General features: G+C 39.4%; 1 long non-coding RNA gene across 1 annotated transcript; it reads right to left on the bottom strand.

The window, feature by feature from the left end:
* Nucleotides 1–484: 484 nt before the first annotated feature.
* On the bottom strand, nt 485–8504 carry LOC128077787 (uncharacterized). Its single transcript, XR_008205180.1, has 3 exons — nt 8414–8504; nt 5704–5787; nt 485–2600 (listed from the first exon to the last, which is right to left on the bottom strand). It is a non-coding gene; the product is annotated as an uncharacterized LOC128077787 (long non-coding RNA).
* Nucleotides 8505–8725: the final 221 nt, after the last annotated feature.

The following is an 8725-nucleotide window of genomic DNA, read 5'->3' as shown; positions in this document are numbered from 1 at the left end:
AGTAGACTGAGCATCTAGGACAGATATGTGTTACAGTACCTTGATTTTCAGACAGCTCTCGAGGTCCTTTATCCATAGCTCTTTGCATCATGGCAGAATCTCTCAACAGCATACTATGTCAGTGCTCCAGGTCCTGTGACAAACTCTGCTGAAGTAGTTGAAAAGAGCTTCCATAGCTGCCCCAAACTCCAGTCCTCCTCTAGGGCAATCAACACAACCCTGTTGCTATCCTGCTAATTCAGCTGAGCGAAAAAAGAAGGGATGGTCCTGCATTGATAGCCTCGGTCCTGCATTTTGCCTATGATGTGCTCTTTTCCTACAGCAGAAAAGGGAGTCGTGCAAGGAGTGGTCAAGTCAGCTGCTGTATGGGGCATGCTCTGGCCTTGTGTTTCATCCACCATCATCAGCACGGGCTCCAGCTTCATCCCTAGGGCTGTGGGAACCTCCATCATCCAACAGTAACTCCATGCCAGAAAAATCAAGCTTTGTTGTCTTCGTTACTCTATTTATCTATCTATCCTATCACCTAGAAAATGCATTTTGATAGAGACAGATATGGAACAATCTGTTCTTACACAAGTATTTTCACCACAGAAAGATTTCTAGGATTCAACTCTATTTAAAATGCAAGATTCAAAGAAGCTTTTATTGCTGCACTTTCACTTCTCAGTAATTATGCCTTAATAGTTCTACAAGTCCACACTATAATCTGTCATATATTCAAGAGATTAGGACAGAGAAAAATCCATCTTCCTTTTGCTGAGTAAGTCAAGAACTTTTATTTTTAATGCTGCTTTTTAAACGCAGCTGTGCGGTAGCGTTCTCCACAGATTTGTAAATAGGTAAATACAGCCAGGGGAGGTGTGAAAGGAAAGAAAAAAAGGAAAGAACAAGATTAAAGAGAGATGAGATCACTGGGGCGAAGAAAAGTGCCAAGCAAGCTCCACACAGCAAGTTAGAGAGCAAATATAGTCAGGTAAGGAAAAAAAGAGATCAGGCACTGAACTCAATTTTTATTGTGTTAAATTTGAAACACCACATCTCTTTGCTCCCACGAGAAACGTTTATATGATCTTCAAGTTCTTTCACATTGTACTTCTGTAAGATCCATTTGCAGACGTGCTCCCTATGGTTCACAAGGCCTGAAACTGAGGCAAATTCTTCCAGCATGCCATCAGTCACAGTGCACTCACCCACTGACGGTCTGAATGCTTCCTGCAGCAGCTTCGGAGATGACGACTGATATTTGCAACCCCTGTGAGAAGCCTTGTTTACAAATGAGAAATTCTGATGCCTGATATTCCAGGCAGCACTAACTGTTAGATCTTCTTTCTCGACATCATTACTCATTTGCAGGTGTTAGGTATTTCATTATTTAAAGCAGGGAGAAAAAGCAGACAATAAGTATTCATAAAACATTAGAAGCTCTCCAAAGGGCTGTTTGAGTTAATACAGCCCATAAACCTCTCACTTTTACTGGGCTTGAAAATGATAGCTATTCAAAGGAAATTATGTCACTACTTAAAATATTTTACCAGAAGAAACTGCTTAGCACCAAAATCTTCAACCACTAAGAAAGAAACTCTAGTTTCCACTACATTACAGTCTTCTGACAGAAAAAATAATCTCCCCATCCTGGGTCAAGAATATGAACGCTATTTTTGGCTGGGACCTGACCGCAGTGGTGCGCCCTGCTTGGCGACTATCCATGCTGTTAACTCTCCAAAATCTAGTCTGAAGCACCTGAACATGCATTGACATAGGGTCAGTGTCATTTAAATCGTTCCTGCTAAGGTGAGGATACAAAAACAGAATCAAAATAGCTGGGTTTGGTCATAGAATGGGTTCCAGCCCCTGCTAGACTGTTGGGTCTGTGACGAACGCTTGCACAGTGCATTCGTTTGAAGTCTGCAGATCAAAGTCAGTGCACATAGCACATTGTTGCTTATACCTTTGTGAAGCTCCCAAGACAATGAAAACGGCCTAGCACCCAATGCAGGATGAAAAGTAACTCTCCAAGACATCTGAAAACAATGGATGCACTTTAGGATTTTGCAGTGACATAAATGCAACATATTTTTATCTGTATAGCTTTACAGTACTAGCAAGAGCTGAGCACCTCCAGGTGAAAGATCCTTGCTATCTGTATACATATATTTTAAAATAAGATGAACAAATTAAAAGAACCAAAGTATCCCATTGCTGTCTATGTTTCTAACCTTCCAGAATGGGGTCAGAAGTAAACCATGACGCACAGCATATTAGCTAATTAAAAAAAGGTGAAAAATATCATTTGCACTGTGTAGTTTGTTTTTTTTTCCTCCTAGGAGAACGAATGGGGACAATCCAACGACTTTCTTTATCTGCTATTATAAAATGCTTCTAGCAAATAAATTCTACAGCAGAGAATATTTTTGGCATGTCTGTTCAAGTATGCAGTCACAATTGCTGGTGACCAACTGGCAGTGATACAGCTGCCAGTTTGCCTCTGTGACTTTCACTGGATCCATCAATGCAGCCATTCTGGAGGTCCCAGATGTTTGGTCTAACAGCTCACAAGCCTTGTGTGTTGCAAGCCCTCACCCTTCAGAAAGTCTGTGCTTGTTCCTGTAAAGACAAAGTAGGTATTTCTTTCAATAACATTCACTTGTCATTAGAAAAATATCCTAATTATGAATTCAAAAGTGACAGATTGTGAGATTCAGTTTGCAAAGATGATGTCACTGGTGGGGAATTGGTGGGTAACCTGCAATTACCTCTTTGAATAGACATCAGTGTTGTATCTCGAGAAATAACGGCTAATGATATGTCTTCCAAAAGGAAATAGCGTTATTAATTACCTTACTGTGAACACACCACTTATTGACAGCTTTGAAGGCCATTCATCCAATTAAGTATAATGACTAAAAGCTTCATTTGGCCTTCATAGTTATACAGATGGGCTAAGAACAGAGAGCAAGATCCTGATTTCATTTATAACCTTCATAAATATTCAGAGAAAGTCACAAACACCCACGGAGCTACCCCAGTTTCTATTGCTGTGATTAGAGTCAGACTGTGGCAGGTAATGATGATATAGGAAGGGCTGCAAACTGACACCTCTAATACCTTGAAGACTTATTGTTGTGCAATAATACGATCTGTCATCTCTTCTGATTGTTACTAAGCACTTTGCTTCCAAGCACTTCCCTATCAGCTTTTAGGGGGGTTTTCTTTCCCAAACTATCGTCCAATCCTGCATGCATTTCAGAGACAGATGATTTAGTTGCCACCACAGACCTGAGTCACTCCTAACTTTAAAAAAAAGAAAAGACAACAAAAACCAAAGCAATCTTTGGAAATATTTCAGGATTTTCAGAAGTGTTTTTTAACCCTCTCAAAGAAATCAAACAATCATTCTAAAAGCTGTTCATTCATATTACACTTTGCCTCAGTTTAAAGGATCTGCTTCTGATTTTACTCAAACACTAATGTACGTGGAATAATGCACAGAGCTTCTTTGGATTCTCTTTCTTGCAAGGAAGAACAGAGAAAAAACACCCTCAGACACAGGATCATTTCTATGAACCATTTAGGCATCTCTACAGTCCTCGTTAACATGTCATTTTGCTAATTCATTATTTTAATGGCTGGCAAGACAAATCTTAGTGCACAGCACAGCTAACATGCCTCTAAGATAACAGTGCAGATATGAATGTTGCTTTTGCCATCACAGCTTTTTATCTTTGAACAGCAACAGGTTGCTAATGATACATGGTTATCTTTTCTGCATTTTGGAACATCAAAAATGCTGACAGACTGAGGTGGCAACAGTTTGTAAGCAGTTAGTTAAAACATCAAAGGCCTCACTAACGGTTTAGCACACACCGGCAGGAGCAACAGTTTTAGATCTACCTGTGGCACCAATCTAATTACTCCGAAATCTGACGGTGATGCTCCTATGACATCTAAGAAATGCTTTCTTGTTCGATGGAAAGCAACAAGACAGCCAAATGGCAAAGCAACTGCAAGTACTTCGTTTCTATGCAGAACTGAACAGCCACGGGGCTCACAACCTTGCAACAGCTGACATTGGAGAATAACTGAACGCTGTCAACAGGTCTTGGGAGAATGCAGAATTATATGTAAATATATCAAGTAAATGTTTTTAAGTGATAGGTCTTCACCTTGTGCAAACACATTGCAACAGCAGTATTTATCAAAAGGGCACCTGATGTGAGGAAGTCAGATCCACTGTTGATGCAGAGGCATTCAGTCTGCATTGCAATGAGCGCAGCACGGACAATAAGAACCCATCTTCTTCAAGGCAATGACTGTGAGCAGGCCAGAAATGACTGCTTTGTAAGTGAGACTCACATATGAGGATACCAAACTGTGGAAATATATATTTCTGCCTGAGGAAAGCCATCTTCCCCAGGACAAGGTGATTTTTTGAACTTGAACCCACAGAATATTGAGCTTTTCTTTCTGTATTACCATATTCCTATCAGTATAATGAAGGCCTGACACTATGGCAGGCACTACCGCCCCTGCAAGATGGACAGAGATCCCAGGGATAAGTCTTCTTTGCTGCTCTTCAAAATTTACTTCTGGCCTCCACATTCCCCAAGGTAGGGCAGCCATTTCTGCTACCAGGAAAGTTGGATATAGCTATGGTCAATGTGCAGATAAAACACAAATGGAGCAGACAGCTCTGAAGTGAGATCCTGAGATTGATGCAGATTTACCTGGCACGTGCTTCAGATACAATGCAGTGCCATAGGGACTGATCCCGCAGCAAGGCCTCGTCCCCCTGGTCAGAGTGGGTGAAGATTCAGGTTCAGCTGTAGAGCTGAAATTCAGCTTTCTGTTGTATTTTCTTAGGGTTACAGTTGGTTGAGAGCTGAAAAACTCAGCAGGACTGGGTCCCAATGCAAATAAACATCTGCAAATCCCCAGAAGTTGCAGATGGTCCATACCTCAAGCGCTCAAGGCCAGGTTGGATGGGGCTTTGGGCATCTTGGTCTGGTTGGAGGACTCCCTGCCCATGGCAGGGAGTTGGGGTTGGATGGGCTTTAAGGTTGGGCTTCCAACCCAAGCCATTCTCTGTTTCTGTGAGTTATTCTCCTATCCTCAGCTTTTTTCATTCAAGGAATTTGGCAAAGTTCACACCAGAACTGGCTTGAAGTTGGCAGATACAAATCCCAAGCATTTTGGCAAAAAATCCAAAAGGAAAATGTCACCTTGCTTCATAACATGTACAACAAGCAAAATTGCCTTTTGATTTCGCACTCCGTTGCAACTCAATAACCACACATAATGAGGAAAAAGGTTCAAAAATGTGTAAAGCCGTTAAGAGAGCTACTCTAGAGATAGGAATTTGGTAAGGAAGTTCAAGCAGAGGTCATACAACACAAACAAAAATCAGTGCCTGTTCCCAGAAAGTAAACAAAAAATATTTTCTAATTAAAGTGTTTAATTATGTCAACTATCATAATAAATAAAAAATACAAATTTCTCTATAGCATCCTAATTCAGGAACTTGTTTTCTAAACATTTAACTCAAATAGCAGAAACAGCAGCACTGATTGATTTCACATCCCTTTCTGTTATTAAGGGTAATTGTCAATACAAGCATTTTCAAGAGCGTAACATCAAGTTTGTGGACACGTGATAAAATTTAGAATGCTTTCTACAGCACAAAAAAGAAAAGAGTATTGTAACTTTTTATCTTCCACAGACCACAGTATTAAGGCAATTTTTTTGTTGACTTTCAGTTTCTCAAAGTCACACACTATCAACATCCCTCTGTACAAAAAAGCATGAATACTTGAAGTTAACAGAAAACATCACAAGTATCAACGTGCATGAAAAATAACCATTGATAACAGTGACCCTCCCATTAAAAAGTGACTCAACCCAGTGCCTAAGTGCAAAATCTTCTGCCATAAAGTCAGAAGCAAAGCATAGGAGGAAGAATCACATTTCATGATATAATGCACAGCATGTTACACACCCAGGGTGCGAAGACCTGCCCCACTTTCAGTCGTGCATTCCTTACAGACCACAGTAACACTTAGTGTCCTGCTAACCCCAGGTACCATTAAGCAATTTGGGGCTGGCAATATTTTAGAAAGGATAATGCAATACTTGTGCTCCTGTAATTTACACCAGTTGCCAGCCTATCTATTTATCATTCATGACAGCTATTAGAGTGGAATTGGAACAAGAGCGTATAAACTGTATCTTAATAAGTTATGTCTATGGTCTCATTGAGACAGAAATGAAAATTAAAGAGATACAAAATAAAACTAAAAAAAAAAAAAAAAAAAAGATGTTCTGTTTAGTATTCTTCCCATTAATGTTCTTGCTGTAAGAAAACCTGCCAGTGGAGTCAATGAGAGATTATCTTGAGCAGGACTTCAGCACGTTAAAAGATAAATCATATACAGCTGACGCAAGTCATCAGGGAGGGGGAGATGTGATGGCTTTCTCCATCGTTTAGTACAGGGCACACTGACTGAGGTGAGAGGCAAAAACAAGCAATAAAACAAGGACAAAGCAGGAAAAATCTTTGTGTGCGAAATGAAAGAATTAATTATATATAAAAGCAGTATAAGTCTACATGTTATTTCAGCCCAGTCAATCAACATGCCATCTCAGATACCCCAGTACTGTCCTCACGCTCACTTGCATTATGAATAACCTGCAGTAGTTGCAAAAAACTTCTCCTCCGAATCCAGAACTCCATAGCTGTACACAAACTGTGTGGTGCCAATCAACTATTTCTAAAGGGAATCCAGAGAAACAGAAGTGGTGTAATTTAAATGCAACAAGGAGCAAATATGTGACTCGATTATCGGAACTTGTATTCCAGAGCTGGCTGGTACTCCTGGGACCGCCATTTACAAGCCTCATTCAGAGACGTATCAACAGTTAGAGCCGATTAGGTATGGGAGAACATTGTAGAACATTCACAGTTCATATAACCTGGTATAACAACTGCCAAACTCGATACTACCTTGCTTTCAGAAGAACAATTCACCCCTTTATACATCAAACAGCAATTTTCTTAACTGCAGCAATTTTGCATGTGATGATAAATTCTGGTGGAAATTAGCTCCATAGTTACTCAGAAAAAGTAATGCTAAGAAACTGCCTAAGCTTATTTGTGCTTTTTTTTTTTCAAAATTAATGTATGATTTAAATAGCTAAATAAACTTAAATTTATTTGGAAAGACTGGAAGTCTCAATACTTGCACTTCTTTGCCTGGATTAGTTTCAGAGTGCAGGATTTACCACGACTACTTATAACCACTGGTTGAACAACTGACAGGCAAGGTATTTTTCCCAAGTAAAGTGCTCTGTAGGGCTTAAGAAATACGTACATTGGCAACCAAATGTAGAAAGTGAATGCACTCACATGTAAAGAAAGGCCATTGTTAGATGAAATGTAACAGACCTAGTCCATATTAATCTATACTGACTTGATGAAAATCCATGACTTCACCGAATTTTGGATTGACTCCTAACAATTGCAGATCCCAGCCAAATATAACAAACTCTCACTATGGTAATTTTCAGATTGGCCCATTTGGGATAATATGCTTTATAAAAACGTAGGCTGTAAAACTCATGAGTTCTTTCTAGCTTAAATAGCTCCAAGGATCTAGATCAACTGCAATTTGAACTCTAGTTTACATAAGCTTTAATGATATTTTGAAATATCATAATAAATCCTCAATTTTTTAATTATTGTACATTAAGTACCCTAAGTCTCCCTGAGAAAAAAAAAAGTAAGTCCAGAAAAACCAAATAATGAAGTCTATTGCAAAAGGAGATTTGTTCTTCTCTTTTTGTTTTGCTTTCCTCGTGTAAAAATATTGTGTCTTTTTGAACCATGAGTTTTGCTTCAGTTCAGTGACTTGAGATTTTAAACATAAGTTACAAGTTACAGCCTAAGCCTGTATCAGTTTACTTTATGGGAGTTCAGAGCAGTTAAATAATGATAGATTCATGATAATATGTAAGGATTAAAAATATTTAATGACCGCTGATACTGTGGCTAAACTCTGCTCATTTAAACCAAGATAAAATACTTCTTATTTTCATTCAATATTATGAAAAACAAGATTTTGCTTATATGGAAATCAGAGCACAGTTCGTGCCCTTCTCAAGCTTTGTTCACATCTTCCCCCATCCAGCTTTTGTTGTGCTCAGTCTTCTAGTTTCTGCTTCAGCAGAAGCAGGCTTCAGACTGGACTCCAAAACTAGTTGGGATCTTCCCTACTTTGAGTCTAGTGTTGGACTTCTTACATTAAATGCCTTCTGTTTTGTGTATAATCAATGAACACATAGATGTTATAATTAAGAAATAAACAAGAGTTTGGCTAAGCAAGTTATTACACCAAGAACGAATAAATAGAGGGCTTACCCTTGTCCTGAACTCACTGGAAAATTCCAAAGGAGGAATCTCCAGAAAGAGATCCTTTCTCCCCAGTAGTCAGCTCTTAAATGAGATCTAGGAAAGGTGAAGCCAAGCTCCATACCTTCAGCAGCACGGGTGAATTGCCTTCACCTGTGCTCCCAGGACTGATTCATTGCTCGCCTCAGGTGATCAATCAGAGGTCCAGGCCATGATTCAGCAGTTCCCATACATTTTGTTTTCCATTCGCCCACAGTAAATTCACGTGTCTCAAGCCAGGTTTTGACAACACTATCCTTTTTATGTTGCAAAACAATATAG

Source organism: Tympanuchus pallidicinctus, unplaced genomic scaffold (genome assembly GCF_026119805.1).
Source record: "Tympanuchus pallidicinctus isolate F22 unplaced genomic scaffold, pur_lepc_1.0 scaffold16, whole genome shotgun sequence".
In the NCBI taxonomy this organism is placed as follows: domain Eukaryota; kingdom Metazoa; phylum Chordata; class Aves; order Galliformes; family Phasianidae; genus Tympanuchus; species Tympanuchus pallidicinctus.
The sequence above is the reverse complement of the archived record's forward strand: the minus strand, read 5'-3'. Positions and strand labels throughout refer to the sequence as shown.